The sequence below is a fragment of the Ovis canadensis genome, chromosome 14 (genome assembly GCF_042477335.2).
Source record: "Ovis canadensis isolate MfBH-ARS-UI-01 breed Bighorn chromosome 14, ARS-UI_OviCan_v2, whole genome shotgun sequence".
Classification (NCBI taxonomy): domain Eukaryota; kingdom Metazoa; phylum Chordata; class Mammalia; order Artiodactyla; family Bovidae; genus Ovis; species Ovis canadensis.
Window position 1 is genome coordinate 39,565,045 of NC_091258.1, and position 26,397 is coordinate 39,591,441.

The 26,397-nt window shown below is 39.8% G+C and overlaps 1 protein-coding gene across 8 annotated transcripts in view; it reads right to left on the bottom strand.

Annotated features, from left to right (window-relative positions):
* Positions 1-25,688, bottom strand: part of CNOT1 (CCR4-NOT transcription complex subunit 1) — an 83,784-nt gene extending 58,096 nt beyond the window's left edge. For all 8 annotated transcript variants that reach the window (XM_069552923.1, XM_069552919.1, XM_069552921.1 and 5 more), the window contains exon 1: positions 25,530-25,688. The gene's annotated coding sequence lies outside the window, so the exon portion shown is untranslated. The remainder of the gene's footprint in view (positions 1-25,529) is intronic.
* Between the last annotated feature and the right edge of the window lie 709 nt (positions 25,689-26,397).

A 26,397-nucleotide genomic window follows, 5' to 3' on the forward strand; every position in this document is an offset into this window, starting at 1 on the left:
GGGGTGAGGACATAGGAATTTTTGTTGAATAAGTATTTAATAGCTACCTCTGAGTAAGAAGGTAAAGTGTGGAAGACTGCCTTTTATATCTTCTTTAGTTTCTAACATTGTTTTCACATAAGTATGTATTTTATTTTCCACCTTTCTTTTTCAAAGAAATGTTTAAAGAAAAGTCAAAGAAAAGGGGGGAAAACCCATCAGAAGGGTAGGTAAGTTTAGAATAAGTAGATTACTTGAGATTTTGGTAAAATATCAGCCAAAGGAACTAGAGGAAAAATGAACAGAGCTACACATATATAACACTGGTTGTTTCAAGAATCTTCACATCCAAGCTAAACCAGGCAGCTTATATACAGGTCATTTCCAGAAAAAAAAAAAAAAAAAGTCCAAGAAACCACTCAATAACCTCCCAAGTTCAAAATAAAAACTCTAAGTCAGAAAGTCCTTGGCTAAGATGCCTTCAGATAACATTATCATCAGAACTGTGTGAATAAAAGGGGTCAAAAGAAGACCTCTTTATTAAAAATCTAAAATGCTCATTTTGGGGGATTTTTCTGGCAATTCAGTGGTCAGGGTCACTTTCACTGCCATGGTCCCAGTATCAATCCCTGATCAAGAAACTTTTAACTCTTTATTTATTTAACTTTTAACTCTTTATTAAAAATCTAAAATGCTCATTTTGGGGGATTTTTCTGGCAATTCAGTGGTCAGGGTCACTTTCACTGCCATGGTCCCAGTATCAATCCCTGATCAGGAAACTAAAGGTCTTGCAAGCTGCATAGTACAGCCAAATAATAATAACAGTAAAATAAAATGCTTGTTTTTAGTGGCAAGTATAAATCAAAGTATTTTTAATTTTTATAAGTTGTGTTCAGTTAAAACTGTATTATTCAAGGTCTTTCCTGGTGGTCTAGTGGTTAAAAATCTGCCTCCCAATGCAGGGGACACACGTTCAATCCCTGGTCAGAGAACTAAGATCCCACACACCATGGGGCAACTAAGCCCTCAAGCCACAACTATAGAGCCCACACGCCGCAACTACCAAGCCCTCACGCTCTGGAGCCTGTGCTCCGCAACAAGAGAAGCCCTTAAGCTGCAATGCAAACCCAGCAGAGCCAAAAAGAACCCTAAATATGTATTATTCAAAGTATAGTATTCGTATGAACAGTAGTTACTTTACACTGTATTGCTGTTTAGTTGCTAAGTCATGTCCAAATCTTTTTGTGACCCCATGGACTGAAGCCCACCCAGCTCCATGAGATTTCCCAGGCAAGACTGTTGGAGCAGGTTGCCATTTCCTACTCCAGAGGATCTTCCCAATCCAAGGATCAAACCAGTGTCTCTCTCTGCGTCTCCTGTTTTGGCAGGCAGATTCTTTACCCCTCGCGCCACTTGGGAAGCAGGTTTACTTGTGGCACAGCACAAATCCAGCAAAGTAAGTGTTCACTGACCTTCCAATAAAATGAATTCCTGCTTACTTTGGCACTTCAAACTATATCTTCTCTTCTGACATAAGCTCTGTAACAAGGGTTACAACTTTTTCGCATTAACACCTAAAGACTACGAAGGAGGGAGTTCCCTGGCAGTCCAAGGGTTAGGACTTGGTGCTTTCACTGCCGGAGGCCAGGGTTCGGTTCCTGGGTTCAATCCTTGGTCTGGGAACTAAGATCCCAAAGCTGCAAGGCATGGCCAAAAAAAAAAAAAGAACTGCAAAGGATAAAAATACTACTCTAACACACTTTTCAACAAGTCAGTCTTCATTACATAAGCAAGTTAATGCATTAAACTAACGCCCAATTGAGCCCTGACTTTATGAGATCTATTAGTAGGGTGACAACATCATTTATTAACCAAACTAGGATGCTTCTGAAAATAAAGGGGTACCATTAACAATTTACACCAAGACAACAGGTATAAACTAGGACATGTGATCACCTTAGCCATCCAGAAGCCTTAGAGAAACTGATCCGTCTGTCCAAGTTACACTTTTGTTAATCTGTTTCTAAAATGCCATGTCACTGGTCTCTTCCTTAGTCTCCTTTACCAGCACTTCCTCTTCTGACCTCACAGTATTGGAATCTTTGGACTTCTCTACATTCACTTTCTTGATATACTTCAGTCTTACAATGTTAGAAACTATATATAGCAATAACTTCTATAAATTCTATCTCCAACCCAAATTTCCCTCATATATCTAGAACTGTGTTATATAATTTCCTAATGAAAAACATGTTCAAAACTGAGCCCCTGGGATTTCCTTGGCAGTCCAGTGGTTAAGACTCCATGCTTCCACTGTAAGGGGCATGGGCTCGATCCTTGCACCTGTCTTCCCCATCTCAGTTGATAGCAACTCCTTCCTTTAGTTACTCAGGCCAAATTCTTAGATTTCCCATTCACTGTAATCAGTCAAAAAATTCTTTTGGCTCAACTTATAAAATATATGCAGAATCTATTCATTTCTTACCACAGCTATAACCAAGAATCATCACCTCTCACTGGGATTACTATGTTAACCTCCTAACTAGTCTCCCTGTTTCCACCCTTGCTCCACACCAGTCTATTCTCAACACTAGAAAAGGACTTTCCAAATATAAAACACTCAGGTCATCCTGTGCTCAAAACCCTCCAATGACTCAGAATGGAAGCCTGAGCCCTTACAATGGCCTTGAGGGAACCCAGCCACTGGTGCTGCTCTAGCCTTCTTCACTCCCCTCTGCTCAGTTCCCTTTAGCTACAGTGGCCTCCTGGCTGCTTCTCCAGCATACTCTTACCTTAGATTCCTCTGCCTGGAACCATCTTCTTCCAGATGCCAATATGGCTAACTACTTCAAGTCTACACAAATGTCACCTTCTCAGTGAGTATTACCCTGTCTAAATTGCAATCCCGCCCCGCCCTTCACACCAGTCTTTTTCCTTTCCACCTTATATCACCAAACATGGGTAACATATTTGCCTATCCCTTCACATGAAAGTGATCATAATTGTTTTACTGTTCATCAACTTATTACAAGCACTACATGGCCCATACAAGGAGTTAGTTCACTGCATATCTGAAAAACTATAAACTGAAGCTTAGGATTTTGCACTTATATTCCAACTCTACCAAAAGGTATGACAATCCATTGAAATTTTCCTAGTCAGAAGTACAATCACATGCAAGTAAATGATAGATAATTTTTAATTTAACTGCCTCAGTAACTGCACTATTAAGTTGTTAAGACCCTTCCAATTAACCTTTAGCATCATAATGTATATATAAATTGGGTCACAATGTCTTTATAGGCCATCTTTATTGAAATAGATAAGTGCAAAACAATAAAGTGTCTTCCAACAGTTTTCCTTCAAAATGTTTAGATGTTAAATTATTTCAAGATCACTAAATCTGAGAGTCTAAGATACTCCTCAACTGTAAGGGATCTGTGGCCCAGGAGCATTTCATGTGCATACGCAGTGCCTAGTTTTGGTCTCCATATATATCAGGGACTCAAACTGCTAAATAATTACTAACTTCAGGGACTTCTCCAGTGCTGCAGTGGCTAAGACTCCACACTCCCAATGCAGGGGGCCAGGTTCAATCCTTGGTCAGGGAACTAGATCTCATATGCTGCAATTAACAGTTTGCAGGCCTCAAGTAAGAGTTTGAATGTTGCAACTAAAAAAGATCCCAAATGCCACAATTAGAAGATTCCACATGCTGCAGCAAAGACTGTAGATCCCACATATTGCCAACTAAGACTGGGTATAGCCAAATAACAGCAAATTAATTTTTTAAAAATCTACCAAGGATAAAAGAAATCTACCAAGGATATGGCTATGTAAAGATTAAAACAGCAACTTTGGAAGACAAAGATTTTAAAAGTGTATTCTTGGTATTTTTCCTAATATTAAAGATATTAGAAACAATATATGTATATATACATATGTATATGTATTGCTCAAAGTATATATGTATATTGTCTATAGTATCTTTTACACACACACACACACACAGCAGTAAAAGGATTATCTACCTACATCCAATGGAATCCCACCCAACATGTGAAATAGACATTTAAAATGTAGTTCTGCTATAAACATCCACTACACAGTGCAGAATGAAAAGCTTATAAAATGGTACGTAGAAGTCGAACTTATATAAAATTGTTTCTTGAATATCCAATCTAAGGAATACCAGGCAGTTGTGGTTTACAGTTAATCTTTTAAGTGTTAACATAAAAGAATATTCATGACACTGAGTGAAAAGCTGCAGTACTCTGAACAGCATGATGCCATCGCATAAACACACCTATGTTTACATGTGCAGAGAAAACAAGCTACAGATTAACAGAGATTACAGAGAGGCTTTCATTTAAAATTCCATTTTTTAAAAGTCCACTAAGAAATCTATACATGTCACACATGTAACATAACACACACACAGTATTATTCACTGCAGTATTTATCATAGCAAAGGAATGGTCATGAGTTGGTGACTGGAGAACAAACATCTCGGATAATGTACAAAGTATTCTACTCTTTGTTTAAAGCTTTAATTTCTATAAATGCTACTTTTTATTTTGTATATATGCACACATAAACACAGTTGCTTTTTTTTTTTTTTTGCAAAAAATACATGGAAAGATCAGCTATTAACTAATAAAAAGCTACCTACACTGGAGTGGGTGAGAAGTGGGTAGTAGACAGGAATCAGAACAAAAATTCACTGATTATACCTTTTATATGGTTTTGACTTCTGAACCATTATTTACATCTTTGATATTTAATTTAAAAAAACAAACAAAAAGAATAAATGAACCTGAGTATCAAGCTGATAATAAAGAACACAGTAAAAACAAATATTTCAACTAACACAGTATCCTGAACATTCTTGATGTAGAGTGGGATATATTTTTAAGGACAGAAAGAAATCAAAGAAATTTGACTCAACAGGTTTACTTTCAGCACTTAATATTTTACTGCAATTTTATGCTACATTTATATATTACTGGATACAGTAAATAAATGAATAGGCATCCAGAATGATTACAGATCAATGTAGTAAAGATCAAAGTTTAGTTTGACAGAAAACACGAAAATTCCATAAAGCAATTATCCTTCAATTAAAAAATAATTTTTTTTAAAAGATAAAAGTTTTTAAAACCTGAAATATTTTATTTGAAATTTAAGTATCAACAGGAACTCATTTGAAAAATTTCTGGGACTTCTATAGTGGCCCAGTGGTTGAAGACTCCATTCTCCCAACAAAGTGGGCCCAGGTTCAATCCTTGGTCAGGAAACTAGGTCCCACATGCTGCAAACTAAAACCTAGCGCCACTAGGTCTTAACTAAGACCCACATGCTACTAAGACCTAATGCTGCCAAAACTGAGTCTAATAAAATATATTAGATTGTACAACAAAAACTACAAGACTTTGTTGAAAGCAAGCATAAGAAAAATAATAGTAATAAACACAGGAAGGACAGTGTTACTTAATACTGTTAAAATGTCCAAGCAACCCAAAGCGATCAATAAATTCAACATAATATCAAAATTCCAATGGCCTTTTTCATAGAAAAAAAAATTCTAAAATGTTTATGTAACCAAAGGATCCTGAATAGCCAAGGCAATCATAAAAAAGAACAAAATCAGGCCACAACAAACTTAAAAGCTTCAGTATAACCAAAGAATAAAATGAAAAGACAACCTACAGAATAGAGAAAATATCTGCAAGTCATGTATCGAGAGGTTAATATCCAAAGTTTATAAAGAACTCATACAATTCAGTAAGAAAAACAAATATGACTTAAAAAAATATTTAGACTGTGGGAGTTCTTTGTTGCAGCATCTAAAATCTACTTTCCCAACCATGGATTGAACCCCCTACCCCTGCACTGGGAGCTCTGAGTCTCAGCCACTGGACCACCAGGTAAGTTCCAAATCTGATTTTAAAATGAGCAGAGGAACTAAGAGGACAAAGAAGACACCAAAACAGCTAGCCAACATTAAAGTGCTAAACATCACTAATCCTTGGGGGAAATGCAAATCAAAAACAGGGTATCACCTCACATCTATAAGGATGGCTATCAACAGGAAGACAAGAGGGGTTAGCATGGATGTGGAGAAAAGAGAAGCCCTATATACTGCTGGTGGAATTATAAACTTGTTCAGCCACTATGGAGAACAATGTAGAGGTTCCTCAAGATATTAAAAATAAAACGACCATACAATCCAACAATCTCACTTGCATATACATCCAGAAGTAATGAAAACAGGTTATTAAAGATATTTGTACTCCTGTATTTACTGCAGCATTATTTTCAATAGCCAATATGGAAATAACATAAGTTTCTGTCAGTGGACGAACATATGAAGATGTAGTACATACAATGGATCCTTGAAAGACACAGGCTTGAACCGAGTGGGTCCACCAAACGAAGGTTTCACGAAGGTTTTTACACTAAATATGTACTATGGCATTATATGATTGTGGCTGGATGCCAAACTGCACATGCTGACACCAACTACAAAGTTATACATGGGAATTCATGCCCCTAATTCCGTATCATTCAAGGGTCAACTCTGTATACTATGGAATTCTCTTCAGCCACGAGGGGGAAAAATATCCTGCCATTTGTCCCAACGTGGTTGGGTCTGAGAACATTATGCTAAGCGAGATAAGTCAAAGACTATGACTTCCCTTCTATGTGGAATCTTTAAAAAAAAATAAAAACTACCATCAAACTTATACAGAGAACTGGTAACTGACCGATGGTTGCCAGAGGTGTACGCATTAAGTATGTGAAGGTGGTCAAAAGGTACAAGCTTCCAGTTATGAAGTTTAAGTCCTGGGGATATAATATACAACATGCTGACTATAGTGATTAATAGAATAAATCTGAGAAGTCAGGAAAAAAGGAAAAAAAAACAGACAACAACTATGTGTAATAATAAACATTTAGACTTGTGATCATTTTGAAATATATGCAAATTTAAAATCATTTTGATGTATGCCTGAAACTATTATGTTGAGTATAACTCAATAAAAAGTAAGTTAAAATGTTAAAAAATCAAACTTGAAAAAACACAGTGGAATGGTGGTTACCAGGGGGTGAGGTAATGTATGTTTAAAAGGTACATACTTGCAACTAGCAAATAAGTCCTAGGGATCTAATACACAGTACAGTGATTATGGACAACAAAACTGTATAATAAACATTAAACTTATTAAGACAGTAATTGTTCTCACCATAAGAAATAATTATATGATGTTGACAGATGTATTAGCTAACATTACAAAGGCAATCATATTACATTATAAATGTATCAAACCAGTATGTTATACACCTTAAACTTACAATGTTATGTATCAATTCTGTCTCAATTTTTTAAAAGTCCTAGAAACAGTGATACCCCAGAAGCAAGGAGCTCATCTAACTTCTGGATCTTGGTTTCTAAATACTAAGAATAAAGATTCCTTGGAGATATGACTAATTCCAGGATTTTTAAACAAGGAAGACACAAGGTGAGTTTGGATCATCCTGTGACAAAAATGGGAAACACTCAGAAGTTTCAGGGGGATAATGTCAGAAAGACACAAGAGCCAATTAAAAGGACTGTTACTAATGCTAGGTCTATTTGAGCACTAGAAGGGACTTACGAACAACGTTTCTATAATTTACCCCAAATGCCACATCACTTAGAAATGCTTGAGGGAACAGAACATCGAACACACATTTCTGAATCCACCCTGGTGATCAAATTTGCTTTTGGCAGCCACAAATTTCTTTCTATGAATTCTAAGTTCTTCATGTGTGCAGATGAAAATAAAATCCAAACAGTTAAGCATTCTGACATAGTTAGAAGATTATCCAACCTGTAATTGCAGTAAGCTACTATGGGTAAAAGTTCCTTCCAATAAATCACAGGGTAAAAAAAAATTGCTTATGACTGTAACACAGTGAATGAGAATTCCTGAATCCATGATTACACTTAAAGAGGAAGGACAAGATGCACCTCATACAGAAAGGTACTGGCTAACAAATTTTAAAAGTATAAAAGATTAAGTTGCCATTTTGTAATAACGCTGCCCAGTATAAAAACCAATTCAGGCAAGAACCACCAATAGCATAGGGCTTCCCTAGTGGCGCAGCAATAAAGCATCTGCCTGCAATGCAGGAAACGCAGGTTCCATCCCTGGGTCAGGAAAATCCCAGAGAAGGAAATGGCAAACCACTCCAGTATTCTTACCCAGAAAATCCCATGGACAGAGGAACCTGGCAGGCTATATAGTCCATGGGGTCACAAAGCGTTGGACACAACTGAGCATGTACACATGCATATGGCAGAAAGTCCTAATCTGTAGGAGATGCATGCTGAAATATTTGTGATCAAATACTTCAGTAAAAATATAGAAGTGTAGAGAAAATAAACATGGCAGAATGTTAACTTGAATCTAGGAAAATGTTACAGGGTTGTTCACTGTACTGTTCTTTTTTCTGTACATGTGAAAGAATTTTTCTTAACAAAACTGGGGATGGGGGCATGTATTACCTTCATCATTATAAGCAGGAATTACTACCATATGATGAGATTTCCAAAAACTGACTTTGTACTCAAGTTGTATTTAAATTTTTACCAAATAAATAAATAAATAAATTTTTACAAGTACATGGTAATTTTACAAAGTAAAAACTTTAAGGTAAGTTTAAGCAATTATTTTTAAAAATTCAAAATTTAAAACCATTAAGACCAGTAAAGGGTAAATGACCTTGAATAAGTGACTGAACATATATGCTTCCCCCTCCCGATGTGTAAAATGAGGCCTCAGCTATACCGTGTGTGCGTGTGCGTCTGTGTATCTGCAGTACTCAAAATGCTGATTCCTAGGGCTTCCCTGGTGGCTCAGTGGTAAAGAATCTGCCTGCCAATGATGCATGAGACATGGGTTCAATCCCTAATTCGGGGAGATCCTACCTGTCAAGGAACAATTAAGTCCATTTGCCCCAACTATTGAGCCTGTGCTCTCTGTCTCTCCAGTTGTTTGACTCCTTGCGGACTACAGGTTCCTCTGACCATGGAAATTTTCTAGGCAAGAATACTGGAGTGGGTTGCCATTTGCTCCTCCAGGGGATCTTCCCAACCCAGGGATGGAAGCCCCATCTGTACTTGCAAGTGGATTCTTTACCACTGCACCACCTGGGAATCTCTCAGCTATACCAAAGCTTTCCCAAAAGGGTTTATCCTTAAGGTATAGCAGAGATAAGGATTTCCAGAGCCCTCATGGGAACAACAGAAGGTACCCATCACAAGCACAGTAGATGATGCTCTTTCACCTCAACATCAGCTTTAACAGCTAGCTGAAAAGTAAGCAACTGTCAATCTTTTCGGTGGAGCTGCTGGAGAAGTTTACATACCACATACCAAGAAGGGTAAACAGGCAGACCAAGTTGTAACTGACTGGTCTCCATGATGATATGGTAAAGCTGAGTCGTTGGCTCCTCACAGGAGCAACTGAAACCCTTAAATCTCTTGTCTTCTCTGTTCAAATGGCATCCAAAACAGCTGCAATGCTGCTATGCACACAAATTCTCAAATTAAAGTGATATCTTTACTTTTACATCATTATTTTTAATGTTGGGCTCAAAATACATTCACATTTTTCTAAAAGTCAGTACTAAATAAAAAGGACAAGCCTTTATCTTTAAGCACTTCAATTTAATGTCAAATGATACTTTTGCAGTTTACTCCACTATACTATACCATAAGAATCATCTTCTAGAGATGGCCTTCCTATTAATTCACAGTTGAGCCTAACCATATACCATGTGCATACTTTAGATGCTACAGAAAACATAAAAATAAACACTGACCTCAAGGGGCTTAACAGAATACAGAATTTACTGCGATGCTTGCAACAAGGCAATCGTATATAAGGAGTGGGAGGGGAAAAAATGCTGATTCCTGGGGCTTCCCTGGTGGCTCAGTGGTAAAGAATCTGCCTTGCAATGCAGGAGACATCCCTGATTCGGAAAGATCCCACATGTCGAGAAACAAGTCAGTCCATTTGCCACAGCTGCTGAGCCCACATGCCACAACGGAAGCCCACACACCCCAGAGCCTAAGCTCCACAGAAGAGAAGCCACCACAATAAGAGAAGCCATCACAATGAAAAGACTGCACACAACTACAAAGTAGCTCGCACATCAAGGAAGACCCAGCACGCCAGAAATAAACGGAATTCTTTTTTAAAAAGCTGATTCCTGGGAATCACCTAGCAGTCCGGTGGTTAGGACTCCCAAGATTTCACTGCTGTGGGCCCAGGTTCAGTCCCTAATCAGGGAACTAAGATCATGCAAGCTGCATGGCTTGGCCAAAAATGATGATTCCTAAACATTACCTTACACCAAAAGAGTCAAAATCTTTGGGCAAAGAGAACAGAACATCACGTTTTAAACTCTGGAGATGGGTTTTTTTTGAATTTCAAAATTACAAAACCACTGATTTTACAAATAGCTCTGGGATTAGTTTAAGAAAAGTATAACTTGACACAGTTTGTTGTTGTAACATAAGGAAAGTCCCTCCCACTGATTCCTTTTTTGGCTAGACCAGAGACATCTTTGTAAAGGTAATTTGGTTATTCATAGCAGAGGCCAGCAACCTTCACAGTATCACCTAACTTGCTTGCTCTAGGTTTAAATATGGTATCAACAGGTACTTTGAGAAGCTCCCCCCCGGAAAAAAGCCAAATAGACTAGGCCCAAGACTATCAGGTTTACTGAACCCGCAACTTCCATTATTAAAAACACACAGAATTCTTAGGTATACTCTACTAATACCAAAGTCTGACGTTGAAAATTCTTCTCTAAGTCTTTTTTTTAGGCTCTGCCTGCAATAGCCTTTAATCGGAGGATAACTGCTTTGCAATATTGTTAGTTTCTGCCATATATCAACATGAATCAGTCATAGATACATATATGTCCCCTCCCTCCTGAACCCCCATCCCACCCCTCCAGTTTGTCACATAGCACCAGTTAACATCATTCGGCAAATTCCCACTGGCTATTTTACATATGGTAGCTGACTCATTAGAAAAGACCCTGATGCTGAGAGACTGAAGGCAGAAGAAGGGGATGACAAAGGACAAGATGGTTGGATGGCATCATCAACTCAATGGACATGAGTCTGAGCAGGCTCCAGGAGATGGTGGACAGGGAGGCCTGGCATGCAGCAGTCCACGGGATGGCAAACAATCCCACAGGACTGAACAACAACAACAAAGGTTTGTGTCAATGTTACTCTTTCAATTGTCCCTCCCTCTCCTTCCCTGACTGTGTCTACAAGTCTGTTCTCTTTACTAAGTCTTTAAAAGTAGCATTCTGACTAAAAGAGGCTGAGTTGAGCCTTCTTTTCTCATTCCTTTCCTTCGATTATGAAAATGTTCTACAACTGCACAGTTCAATATGGCAGCTACGAACATGCAGCTACTGAAATGTGACTAGTGACCAAAAGGCTCAATTTCTAAAATATTACTTAACTTTTACTAATCTTAGTACAAAATTAGGGACTCCCCTGGCAGTCCACTGGTTAAAATTACGCACTTCATGTGCAGTGGGCTCAAGTTCGATCCTGGCTGGGAAACGAAGTTCCCCTGTGCAGCACTAAGCCGTATGTGGGCAGCCATACTGGACCAGCCATACTGGACAACGCTGTAAAGTGCTATGGCCCATATGAATCAGAGCAAGTATCTACTCTTGCATCCAGAAGCAACCAATACTAATTTTCCCAGATGTCCCCCTTTTCACTTTGGTTTCCTTACGAGAGCTCACTTCATGACCAACTAAACCCTTATTGCTGTTGTTCAGTCGCTAAGTTGAGTCCAACTCTTTTCGATTCCATCCACTGTAGCCTGCCAGGCTCTTCTGTGCGATGGATTTTCCCAGCAAGAATACTGGAGTTGCCATTTCCTTCTGCAGGAGATCTTCCCAACGCAGGGATCAAACCCGCCCTAACTTAAAATATATATCCTGATGTTTAATACTTCTCCAGTAGGCAGGGGCTCTAAATTTACTGTGTACAGCTCCAAGTCATTCATCCAAAATGTTGGCTCACTTATTAAAATTCTAGTTATAACTACCGTGTATATAATAGGATAACTTACAGAAGCATAATCACAACAAATACTTTAATATTAGAATTATTCTAAGCATTTTACCTATAGCTGACCCTTAAACAAGGGTTTGAATTGGGAGGGTCCTCTTCTATGTGGATTTCTGTTTAATAAATGCATACTACAGTACCACACCCAAAGTTGGTTGAACCTACAGATAAAAACTGTAAAGCTGCCCAAGAGTTTTTTATTGCAATGGAGTTGGTGCCCCAGCTCACACATTGTTCAAGGGTCAACTATGTCAGTTTATTTAAATCTGGTGACTTGTTGAGGAAGATATTATCCCAACTTTAAAGAGAAATAGCTGAACTTGCAGCTACTAAGTAGAATAATTATGAAGACATGGTAATAATAGGGTAGGAGATACAGGATTTAAAAAACACAACTTGCATTATAACTTCCAAATAAGTATTTTAAAGAATCTAATTGTTTTAATGCCATTTCCTGATATAAGTATCGCCAATATTACAGAAAATGATGAATAATAAGAGCATATGCTGCACAGTGTGGCCAGAAAGTAAAAGAGTAGGATAACTAAATTTGAATTTCAGATAAATAATACATCATATAAAAAAAAAAAAAAAGAGCTTTAGGGCCCTAAGCCCCCTATCTCTGCACTTTGTCTTTTAATTGATTCCTTCTTCATCCAGGAAATGACCAACTCTTTAAAAAACTTACTGAGAGCTGCCTGGGATCCACCAAAAGGGCACTGGTTAAGCAAATAAAAAACTGGAATATTATGTAATACTAAAAAAAAGAGCTACCTAGAAAGACTGGAAATATCTATTAGGGGATAAAAGCAAGCTACATGTGTGTATATATCCTTATATGCAGACTATCTAGAAGAATACAAACAGTAACCATACATGAAAAGTTGGATGAGAGAAGCTAAGATGGCAATTAACCTTTTTATCCCCACTGATAAAAAAGTAATTTTCAAAAACAAAAGTTAAGGTCAATAAAATTTTTTTGCATATTCCAAGATTCTCTATATAGAAAGCCCAATCTACAGAGGTCTGAACCTCATTCCCTGTGCAGAAAAGAGTTAATTTAACAGAGAAGGTCTGAGATCAGTTCTCCTTAGGAAGACTTGCCAGGCTGGCTCTTGGCTGTTGTCAGTACTTGGATTTTGAGAGAACTGCCATTCCCAGAATGAGGCTCACTGTGCCTAAACTGTACCCAAAAATGTGGCTTATGCTGAACAGCTGTTTTCCCTCTGGGAATCTGAAATCTTTCTATGTGGTAGGCAGAAGGTGCCTTCATAACCAACCAAGGCGCTGAGTCTCTATGAGCTTCCCTGCCAGGCAACATTTTACACACACGTGTTGTCACAAGTGCTAGAGGAATTAAGTGAGTCCTGTGTGACTCCCACTGGGAGAGGCTCAGGCACGGGAGAACAAGCCCTAGTTTTCCTTGGCTGTTGTTTAATCACTAAGTTGTGTCCAGCTCTTTTCCAACCTCTGTCCATGGGATTTCCCAGGCAAGAATACTGGAATGGGTCACCATTTCCTTCTCCAGGGAATATTCCTGATCCAGGGATCAAATCTGCATATCCTGCACTGACAGGTGGACTCTTCGGCATGTTTGCTTTCCTGATTTTGCTTTGTATCCTTTTGCTGTAATAAATCACAGCCCTGAGTAGAGCCATATGCCAAGTCCTGTGAGTCTTTCTACAGAATTACTGGGCACCCACCTCCCAACACATTCATTCTGTTACTAACCGAGAAGAAATGCCTTCTGAAGGTAAGTGGACTCAATTTGTGGGTCTCTTCTCTAGAATGTGCAGAATCCATTTGAGAATTTTACATTTTATCATAAAGACAATTCTGGACGCTATTCAGATTGGTTTAGATATGCACATTCTAAAGGAGATCAGTCCTGGGTGTTCTTTGGAAGGAATGATGCTAAAGCTGAAACTCCAGTACTTTGGCCACCTCATGCGAAGAGTTGACTCATTGGAAAGACTCTGATGCTGGGAGGGATTGAGGGCAGAAGGGGACGACAGAGGATGAGATGGCTGGATGGCATCACCGACTCGATGGAAATGGGTTTGGGTGAACTCTGGGAGTTGGTGATGGACAGGGAGGCCTGACGTGCTGTGATTCATGGGGTCGCAAAGAGTCGGACATGACTGAGTGACTGAACTATGTTTTAGGGAAGAAGGAAGTGACAGATTCTGGTTAAATGTTCACCAAATCTGTTTTCTCTTCCTGGCTCAATAGCTGGACTTATTTTTCAGGCTCCTGCACAGGTGTGGCAAACAGACTAAGCTCTACCCAATGAAATGTAGGCCAAAAATGATTATCAGCCACTTCCAGAGCCAGTCCGTAAAACCTCATACGCATGATCCTCTGATTCTTCTACCAACTGCCAGGTGAATGAATAGAACTCCCAGCACCTAGAGGAAGGTGGCATCACAAGATGGAAGGAGCCTGGGTTCTTCAATTACTACTACACAGAAGGTAACCTAAATGAACACTCTCAATGAAAGATACAAATGTCTACCCTGCTAAGCCACTAACATCTTGGGGTTATTAGTTACAATGTTAGCTTGCTCTGTCTACTATCAGACATGAATGGGTGAAATTAAAAGTTACTTTTTGACAATGTGAAAAATTGAGAAGTCAGAGAAATTAAGGCTATCAGTGAGAAAAAGATGTGAATGCATTCAAGAGGGAATTGAAAGGACTCTTAACTGTGGAGAGTAAGGAAAGCAGTGAAGAAAGAGGGAAAAATCAAATATTCACCTTTCTAGACTAAGCACCTGAGTTCCAGTTACTCCTGACATGAAACAACTGAGGAAGAAAGTGTGAAGGGCAAGAAAGATAATGAGGATTGTCTGAAGTGAGGCATACAGATAAAATCCACTGGACAGTTGTACTTACAGCCAGGAGCACAGCAAGTGTGGGATGCAAATAACAGATCTCAGAATCAACATACAGATGATCAGTTCAGTTCAGTCGCTCAGTCATGTCTGACTCTTTGCGACCCCATGAATTGCAGCACGCCAGGCCTCCCTGTCCATCACCAACTCCCGGAGTTCACTCAAACTCATGTCCATCGAATCAGTGATGCCATCCAGCCATCTCATCCTCTGTCGTCCCCTTCTCCTCCTGCCCCCAATCCCTCCCAGCATCAGAGTCTTTTCCAATGAGTCAACTCTTCGCATGAAGTGGCCAAAGTATTGGAGTTTCAGCTTTAGCATCAGTCCTTCCAAAGAACACCCAGGGCTGATCTCCTTCAGAATGGACTGGTTGGATCTCCTTGTAGTCCAAGAGACTCAAGAGTCTTCTCCATCACCACAGTTCAAAAGCATCAATTCTTCGGCATTCAGATTTCTTCACAGTCCAACTCTCACATCCATACACGACCACTGGAAAAACCATAGCCTTGACTAGACGGACCTTTGTTGGCAGTAATGTCTCTGCTTTTCAATACACTATCTAGGCTGGTCACAACTTTCCTTCCAAGAGTAAGCATCTTTTAATTTCATGGGTGCAGTCACCATCTGCAGTGATTTGGGACCCCAAAAAAATGAAGTCTGACACTATTTCCACTGTTTCCCCATCGATTTCCCATGAAGTGATGGGACCAGATGCCATGATCTTCATTTTCTGAATGCTGAGCTTTAAGCCAACTTTTTCACTCTCCTCTTTCACTTTCATCAAGAGGCTTGAGTTCCTCTTCACTTTCTGCCATAAGGGTGGTGTCATCTGCATACCTAAGGTTATTGATATTTCTCCCAGCAATTTTGATTCCAGCTTGTGCTTCTTCCAGTCCAGCATTTCTCATGATGGACTCTGCATAGAAGTTAAATAAGTAGGGTGACAATATACAGCCTTGATGTACTCCTTTTCCTATTTGGAACCAGTCTGTTGTTCCATGCCCAGTTCTAACTGTTACTTCCTGACCTGCATATAGGTTTCTCAAGAGGCAGGTCAGGTGGTCTGGTATTCCCATCTCTTTCAGAATTTTCCACAGTTTATTGTGATCCACACAGTCAAAGGCTTTGGCATAGTCAATAAAGCAGAAATACATGTTTTTCTGGAACTCTCCTGCTTTTTCCATGATCCAGCGGATGTTGGCAATTTGATCTCTGGTTCCTCTGCCTTTTCTAAAACCAGCTTGAACATCAGGAAGTTCACGTTCATGTATTGCTGAAGCCTGGCTTGGAGAATTTTGAGCATTACTTTACTAGAGAGTGAGATGAGTGCAATTGTGTGGTAGTTTGAGCATTCTTTGACATTGCCTTTCTTTGGGATTGGAATGAAAACGGACCTTTTCCAGTCCTGTGGCCACTGCTGAGTTTTCCAAATTTGCTGGCATATTGGGTGCAGCACTTTCACAGCATCATCTTTCAGGATTTTAATAGTTCAACTGGAATTCCATCACCTCCACTAGCTTTGTTCGTCGTGATGCTTTCGATGATAGCATAGGAGAATTACAGAAATGAACATAAGACAGGCCTACAAAGAGTCCTAAGGAAGCTTAGAACTTATGGAAAGGTTAAAAAAAAGAACTCATATGAGTTTTTAGAACTAAAAAACAGAACTACATATGATCCAGTAATTTCACTCCCAGGTATGTATCAAATGAAAACTAAAACCCTAATTTGAAAAGAAACATATACCCCAATGCACACTGCAGCATTATTTATAATAGCCAAGATATCAAAGCAACCTAAATGTCCATCAACAGAGGAACAGATAAAGATGTGTCCATTTACATATATAGGGACACACACACATACATAATGGACATATATAAATATATATATAATGGACTATTACTCAGCCATTTAAAAAAAATGAAATTCTGCCATTTCTAACAATGTGGATGGACCTAGAGGGTATTATGCCTAGTAAAATCAAATTATTATGTCTTAGTAAAATCAAAGACAAATGCTGTAAGTTACCACTTGTGCAATCTGGGGGGGAAAAAATGAATATAAGAAAACAGGAGCAGATTCACAGAACAAACTAGCAGTTAAATGGGGGAGAGGAATGGGAGGAGGGGCAAGATAGGGACAAGGGATTAAGAGGTACAAGCTATTATGCAGATATACTGTACAGCATAGGAAATATTGCCAATATTTTATAATAACTTTACATAGAGTATAACCCATAAAAATACTGAGTCACTATGTTGTACATCTGAAACAAACTACCACTATAACTCAACTATACTTCAATAAGGACAAAAAGAGGGGAACTCACAAAGGGACGCATGGACAGAGAGGTGGAAGAAACTTGAGAGTTGTTAATATCAGAAACCAAGGAGCGTTCTTTACTTAATGGTAATAACTAAAACCTAGCAACAGATAACATCCATAAGAGAGCTCCCAGGAAGAATCTGTCCACTGCGGCAGGCAACCTGTAAAATAACCCCAATATTTTCTGCCCAATATTTACATCTTTAAGTAATCTGGTCCCTTAAATGTTGGCTGGACCTTAAGTGTGACTTCAAAATAAGAGACTAGAAAGTCACTTCCAAGATTAAGTTACATGAAGACTGACTTCAGCTTTGTTTACCTCTCTAAACCTGTGCTCTGAGAGAAAGCAGCAAGCTGTCATGTTGTGAGTAACCCTGCGGAGAGGGCAATATGGCGAGGAACTGATACCTCCTAAACAACAGCCAGCAAGGATCTGAGATCTGACAACTGCTACATGAGTACGCTTGTACCCTTCAGACCCTTCTTACTATCCTTCAGGCACAAGATGATTATGGCCTATGGATTCCTGCACTGCAACTTTGTGAGAACACTTTGTCAGAAGCATCTAGCCAGGCTGTGCCTCTGAATAAAAAGCCAAAAAATTTTTTAAAAATAGGTAAACTTGGGAGTTCAGCTATTTCTAAACTCATCGTGTAGCAACCAATAAATAACACATCAATAATAGTCTATGAAAACCATGGAGAAGGGATTTTATGACATATATTTGGCAGCATAAAAAAGAAATTATTGTAAATTATCAAAATTACTAGGAGATCACTAATGACCTCCATGAGCGGGACATTAGTGGTCACCAGGAGACAGGCCAAGACTCCTCCATAGAGAGGATAAAACCATTAGGTAATAAGACCAGGGCCCGGCCCAAGCCCCAGTCCCTCCAAACCCTTCCAAATACATCAGATGGTCTACAAGTTGAAGTGCTGACCCATCTCCCCTTCCCTTCAGTACGCATGCTGCGTAGTTAAAATTTAATCACACTGCTCACTATTGTTTCATGTGTATTATGTTTTCATCAGTTCCTGAGGACAGACCTTGGGTTTGCTTCCTATCTCTTCTTTGCCTCCACTCCTAACCAAACAACTAGCTTTGAGGGCAGCAAAAATTTTCCATAACCCTTCTAAGTCCAAAACCAGTATTCCATTTCTAGGTTTCTAAAATACAATTTGACTAGACTTATCAGGAAATAAAATGTATTAAAAATTTGCATTTCTTCCACCTTCATCACCCATCAAAGGTGGAGATAATTTTCCATAATCTCATTCTAGGTTGGTTTGTCTTCAATTGTGATAACAATTGTGATCATTATTTTATGTTATCACTTACAAAGTTTATTTGGTAATATTTCTTCTGACATGATACATCTCAATTCCAGAGGTGTTAAAATGTTAAAAATGTTTTAGAATCAGTGAAACATGGTATTCCTTTTCTATATGTAGTGTTTCACATATGCCAGTCTAAAATTAAAATTAATTTTAAGTAAATTTGTGACTTATCCCAACAATATATGAATACAAAGTAAGCAAAATAACCCTGACAACAAACCTGAACCCCAAAAGGGTATTCACTGGAATAAACCAGGAAGCAATATTGTCTCCAAAAGCATTTTGAAACATGAATGAGACAGTCATTGGAATTCAGTGCGAAGGAGAGATGCAATAGACATCTTGCAAAGAAGGAGAACAGCACCACCAATAAACTATTTTGCCCAAACATAAACAGTGCCCTTGTTCAAAAAACAGCTTTTCCATCCACTTTCTGCAGGGTGGGCCCTAGAATGTGAACACCTCAAGTTTGGCTTTCCACAAAGTCAACATAAAGTCAAGCACAACTCATATCCACCAAGTGGTAGGAAATAGTATATGGCTAATGTGAAGTGGCTACCAAAACTTATCCAAGAAACAGTTTATGTGCCAGGTATTTGAGCTACACCAGTGAACAGCCATATATCCCTGCATTCCCACTGTGGGAGAGAAACAAAAATCATAAAAAATTATCAAACATATTTTAAAAGACACTACATACTATGGAAAAATAGCAAAGTAAAGTGAACCAAGTTGGAAGGGCGTGCAGGGTGCCATAGATTTTAAAGTAGGGTGGTCAGTCAGTCTTATGGAGAAAGCAGTTATTTAAGCAGATTTTAAGGAGTTGAAGGGTTTAGTTAGCCATGAACACATCTGAGAAAAGAATGTTCCAGGCAGAGAGACTTGTCAGTTAATGCAAAGGCTTCCTCAGAGAGGAAAAATGTGTGAAAAGACAGACATGGAGGTCAACTGTAGCTGAAGTAAACTTAGGGAGGGAGAGAGTAAGTTGGCGGGGGGAAGGTGGAATATATGAGAAGATACAGGGCAGGGCTAATGATGAAAGGACTTTCTTTGGCTTTTACTAAAGACAAATGGAGAATCAATGAACAGTTTGAACAGAAGACACAACCTTAGTTTTAAAAATATAAGAATCACTCTATGGACTCTGTGGGAGAGGGAGAGGGTGGGATGATTTGGGAGAATGGCATTGAAACATGTATACTATCATGTAAGAAACAATACAGGATGCTGGGGGCTGGTGCACTGGGATGACCCAGAGAGATGATATGGGGTGGGAGGGGGTTCAGGACTGGGAACTCATGTACACCCGTGGCGGATTTATGTCAGTGTATGGCAAAACCAATACAGTATTGTAAAGTAAAATAAAAATAAATAAATAAAATAAAAATGTAAGAATCACTCTAGATGAGAATAAACCATAGGGGAGCCAAGGGTAGAAAGCAAAGTAGATAATAGCACATTAAGAGAATTAGTGACTGAAACCCAAACACAGAAGAACTCTAAAAAGCTATACACATATCCCAAAACTAGGTTAGTATACTAAAGCAATTTATCATACCAACATTTTGTAGTTGCCAGTCCTTGAGGGCTTAGTGATTGGAGAAGACAAAAATCAAATACTTTCAAGGAATTTTTAAAGTTTACCTTTGACAATCTCAACTTCTGTAACATCTAGCATAACTGTCTGAAAAGGGAAGAGGATTATTCCTAAAATACTCATGCCATAATAATGACTATACATGGTATCCATATCTCTTCATTACCTAAAGAACAAAGAGCACCAGCATGAGTAATTCAAATTGTGGACACCCCCAAATTGTGTATTCCCAGGCTTAGAAAGGTTTAGTGTAAAACTTTTTCTTAGAACCCACCTGGCAAGGAATAAGGAAATATTCAAGGGCATAAGAGTCGACAGGTAATAAATTGGTTTGAAATGAAAGCTCTGCCAAGGATAAAAACAAATTGATCAAGAGTTGACTTACTTCAAATATGCTAATTTTACTCAAGGCAATGGAATCTTAATACTAACTTGAAAAACATTTTAATAGCCTTGTGTGGATAGCTTCACAATTTTATTTATTTTATGGCCATGCAGCACATGGGATTTTAGTTTCCCAACCAGAGACTGAACCAGCTCTCCCTGAAGTAGAAGCGTAAAGTCTCAACCACTGGACCACCAGGAAAGTCTCTTCACACTTTTAAGAGACTACAATCCATACATCAGCATACTTTATAAACAATTGTTCAGTTCAGTGTTAGCAACTAACAATTTATAAAAAGTGAAAAGAGCTCAAAAAGCATGCTTACTCCAAAATCAGAAAAGAATCAGTTCTTGATCTGAAATCAAATATTCAGAAGCATCTTCCCAGTAACATGTGCAAAATTACAAAGCTATGCCATGTATTTAAGACTGCTAAAAAATAAGAGAACTCTTCTTAGAGCTATGCCTTAAAACTAAGTACACCAAGAGAAAACTTACTCAAATGTCTCACAACTCAATTTACAGTGAAGAACATTTTAAAATTTAAGTAAAAAAAGGAAATTTTTTAAAGCCACTCATCCTTTGAAGGCCTCAAAAGAAATAAATACAAGTTTATTACACTGAAGTTCAGTAATGCCCACTTTCAATAACTGTAAGAGAAAAGACTATCTTTTCTGTCATACTTGAGTTTTATATTTTTTCACACTGAAGAGATGAAAAACTCAAATTTTGTATCTTGTCCTCCAAAAATAAGTGGTTGATCATAGATTATCCTCACCTTTTTGATGAACGATCAAAGTTTTCCTTGTACTTTAGTAGTATGGCAAGACAGAACCAACAGTGGGCTAGAGTAAGAAAATCTGGTCTAACACTAATCTAAGGAAGTCACTTCAATTTCCTGGGCTTCAATTTTCTAAACATACCATTAATTCTGTATGACTAGATTTCAAAGTTTAACTTTCTAAAAGATGTCAACTGAATTTTAAGTATATATAGCTCGAAGAGAAACAGCCTGTGCCCTCAAAGAACAAAAACCAGGGTATATGGTTTTCCAAGAACGCCATGTTCAATAAATCTACCCAAGTGTAACAAATGGAAGCACTATTCAATTACAACTCAGGACAACTGTATGTGTTTGGAGGATGAGAGACTCCTTACCTACTACAAAGTAGGATAGAAAACTTACAAATCAATATATGGTACAGGTAAGTGAATCTAGCCAAGAGGAAGAAGAAATTAATTTTGCTTAGGGAAATCAGGGAAAAGATTATAGACAGTACATGTGGATATGAATTGGAATGGTAGTGTTTTGGTAACTACAGATGACACTCCAGATAATAGGGGCAAAAATGCATTTGGGAACCACTCTGCAACAACCTTTTAACTACACCATAAGTTAGTAACATGTTGCTATGAGTACAGAGGGGTCAATACTTACACAGTGATAGGTCAAAGTACTGAAAAACTTGAGTACAGAATGCCTAGATTCAAACCAATGACTTGGTAGACAATTTGTCTTTAATATAAAAAACTAACTGCATTCCTGGAATCATTTACATTTACAACATTTTCATGTATTATTTATGTAATAAAGAAATCCAATAAACAAAAAACACTGGAGATCAGTTAGAAAGCTAATGCAAAAAAGACAGGGTCTGAAACAAAGAAGTAACTATTCTGATTATGAGTTCACAAAAAAATTAACAGTACCGCTGCATTTCAAACCTAAGAGCTCTAAATCCAAGGTGACAAACTTTCAAACTAATTATCTAAAAGGGGAAGTGTTGAGCTCTTAATAGGAAGCTTAAGAGCAATAAAATGGTATCTTTCAAATAATGCTTTCACTTTACATTTCATATAATTAGTCCAACACCACAAAACAAAAACAAAAAAACCCACAACAACAAAACCTACACCTCCACTGCAGACACTTTAACATCTCTTTCAACATTCTAATTTAGCCTAGAGGTAGAAATGCATTTTTTCTTTCCAGAAATGCATTTCTCAAACCTATACTCCATACTCCCAAAGGCTGTATTTCCTTCAAATCTTAACACAGGATTTCAAATTAAGTCTACACTTCTACTGACTTCTCAAACGAGTTTTTCAACGAATAATTTGTTTTATTTGCTTTGCTACGTTCCCGCAAATACATGAATGAAAAGTACCTTAAAATTAACTATTGTGTACATAAAAGGATGAAGGATTTGAGCCCATTTTAGCTTTGAAATATTCTTCTTAAACATTGTGAGCAAATAGGAAAGGAACTGCATGATCTTTCTTTATATAAGGTCTTAAAATAAGACTCAGTAGGATGCCATTTTGAAACTTCCCCACAGGAAGTTCAGTTTGGAAAGAGGGCCAGTTAAATGCTTCAACCAATATTTTTTTAATGACTTACAAGTTAGTTTTGCTTTCTTACCAAAAAAAAACCAAACACCAAGTTTATGACTGGTACTGCTGCTGCTGCTAAGTCACTTCAGTCGTGTCCAACTCTGTGTGACCCCACAGATAGCAGCCCACCAGCCCCCCACCCCGACCCAGGATTCTCCAGGCAAGAACGCTGGAGTGAGTTGCCATTCCTTCTCCAATGCATGGAAATGAAAAGTCAAAGTTAAGTCGCTCAGTTGTGTCCAACTCTTAGCGACCCACAGACTACAGCCCACCAGGCTCCTCCATCCATGGGATTCTCTAGGCAAGAGTACTGAAGTGGGGTGCCACTGCCTTCTCCAAATTTTGACAATTCAAGAATCATAAACATCTTCCCAAAAATAAGTGTCTTGAAAAATCTGGGCATCCAATTTAAATTACTGTAGGTAAATTCTCTTCCATAGTATTGAGTAACAAAGATTTGTTACACAGTAGAATGAAATAAAGATTCAAGTTCATAAATTCATAAACTTAAGTTGGTTAAAAAGAAACTTCTCATAACTAGATCAGGAGCTAACCAAAAATATACTTGGAAAAAGGAACATTCAAGCAAATTTGATATTAGTCTTTAAGCATACTGTCAAGAAATAAGCATTTCCTCTTCTGTTTGTTTTTTTTTTTTAATGACTTAACCCAAAGTTAGGAGGACATTACAGTACTTAGCCTGACAAGATCCATATTAAAGAGACCAGTACTTAAAACCCCAGCAGAAATCTAAGAGACTGTATTTCTCTCTGGCTAAGCCAGAGATCCATTTGAGTTAGGAACCAAAAGCATTTCAGTTGTTCCACAATAATGCCAGAAAAAGGTGCCTTAAAACTGCTAAGATTACAATCTTAGGCAAGAAGAGGGTAAGACGTTGTTACTGATGGTCAAATCTCTGCCTTGTTTCCACGGAAGGAATTGGGACCCTTCACTTGTTGAAAAGGGACCAACTCTCCAAACAAGTATTATCATGCGACCATTTCAAAGCACAACTAGATGCCTACAACGTTATGTATCATCAGCTCATTTTCTCCTTAGACAAGGTAACAATTTGGAATGTCCTAAAACAGGATAATTTAAACTGTTACCAAATATCTTATTAAGAGCTAAAATACTACACTGCCAAATCTCTGGAAGGACAGATATGACAACCTGAGGATATTAAGCCCAAATACTTCTACATAAACAAGTTTGTTCTTAATCTGTTTGACCTACTTCCTGATTTTGTATTTGTCCAATCATTTTTCCATCCGTGTATCCCTACTCCTATCAAACGGACTGTCACGAGGCAAACACTCAGAATTTTCTCCGCAAAAAGTAATCAACTATACTCACTCAGTTGTTATTAACTGTTAAACTCCCCAAGGCAATTGAATTACAGAGAAATAAAAAGAGAGACTAAGAGTTAATACTCTCAGGAAAAAATACTTTTAAGAGTCCTAAAATATGTGATGTTTGAGTGACTTCAAAGGGAAAAGCTTCCTGCTCAAAGTTTATTTTAAACACATCTCCAAACCCACAGACATCAAGCATTAAAGTTTAATCCTAGGAAGGGTACTCATCTGTGGGAACCCACTTGGGTGAAATCTGCAGAGGGGGTGGGACTGAAAAAGAACATTTGTGCTTTTGGCCTTATGTAACCCCCTGGAGACCCATAGTATCTCTCACGGAGGCCTCCCAAATGCTCGGCTCACTACGAGAGCTCTTCTCCTGGGCGAGTAGCACCACTACTACAGAACAGACACTGAGCCAGGTGGGTGGGGGCCGACTCTGGAGACTGAGTGAGCGCCCGGGCGCGCGAGTGGAACAAAACCTGTGGCAAGAAGTAATGAGGAAGTGCTCGCTCCCGCCCGCCCCTCCCACCGGCGGACACCCGAAACACCCGGGGTTTGACAACGTGCTGGGGGCGGGGGAGGGGGACTGGCAGCTCCAGGTCCACCGAGAGGAACCCGGAGTCGGCAACTACTCCGAACACGGGCACCTCGCCCCCCCGCTTCCCCGGAGCTAGGCCTCCGAGGCCGATGCCCGCAGCACCCATCCGGCAGTTGAGAAGCTCGTGGAGTCTGCGAAGGGTGCAGTCCGCGCGAAGCGAGGGCCCAGCCTCCCCCAAGTGCCGCCAACACCGCCCTCAGAGCCGCCAGGCCCGGGCAAGGGGGGGCCAATCCCGGGTCTCATTCCGCGCTCTGCCCTCGGTTTCCTAGAGCTTTCACCAAGCCCTCTTCTCTCCAGAGGCCGAAGACTCCGCGGGCCGAGGGGAGACAGTCCGCCCTCTCCCGCCTCGCCACTTCCCCGTCCCGACTGCCCCTCACACCTCGGAGCCCCGGGAAACGCTCCCAGTGGCCCCGGGACCACCCCCGTTCCTTCCCGCACCGGCACCCAAGTTCCGTAGCTGACACCGCCTGTCGGCCTCGGCACCCGACCCCAGCCCACCACACCTCAAGCGGCTCCGACGGCGCTGGACACAGGAAACTCCTGGGTCCCCGACTCCGGTTCTCCTAGACCCCCCCTTCGGTTAACTCCGCTTGTTTCTCTACAAAATGGCGCCGGAGGTCGCGCGCTCACGTCGCGGCCTTTCCCCTCCCCGTTCCTATTTCATCATTTGCTGCCCGCCCGAGAAGGGATGGACCCAGCACCAGCCAATGAGCGCACCCCGCCTGTGGCTCCCGCCCAATCATCGACAGGTGCCCGCGGATTTAAACCAATCACACACTATCACTTGCAGAAGTCAAGGAAGAAACCAGGCTCCTGCTAGCAACTACCAATCCAGACTCCTACTTCGCGGGCTTTGGCCAATTGCCGTTCACCAGTCCCCAGGGACTGGAGTCGGAGCCCTCGCGCCTGCGCTCGAGGCGAGGGCCAATGGGGAGAAGCAGATAACTTCGATTTGGGGCTTCATGGACTTCCCACCTGCCCTCGAGATCCTCGACCAATGGGGGTCTGGCAAAGCCTCTGAGAAACACTAAATAAAGGAGGGGGCCCTTAAGCCCTCTCCACCTTGCGCGGGAACTATTATGAGTTAGAGTGAAAAACAGCCTTCCAGTACTCTCCTTCCTCTTTCGAAGTGTCAAGTGTCCGGTAGACCACGGGGATTCCCAATCTTAAACACTCCCGTCCTGCCCCGCGTCTCTTTGGCGGGGAACGCCGGTTACGAGAAAGCTACAAGCAAGCCAGGCTCTAACTAGCGCTCTGGCGCTTTGCATCCTGGGATGTGTAGTCCTCCCCCTCCGCCCATCCCTGTCGCAAAAGTAGTGCGAGTTCCTCCCTCATTTACGACGCCCCAGGAAGAGCAATGCATTCTGGAGA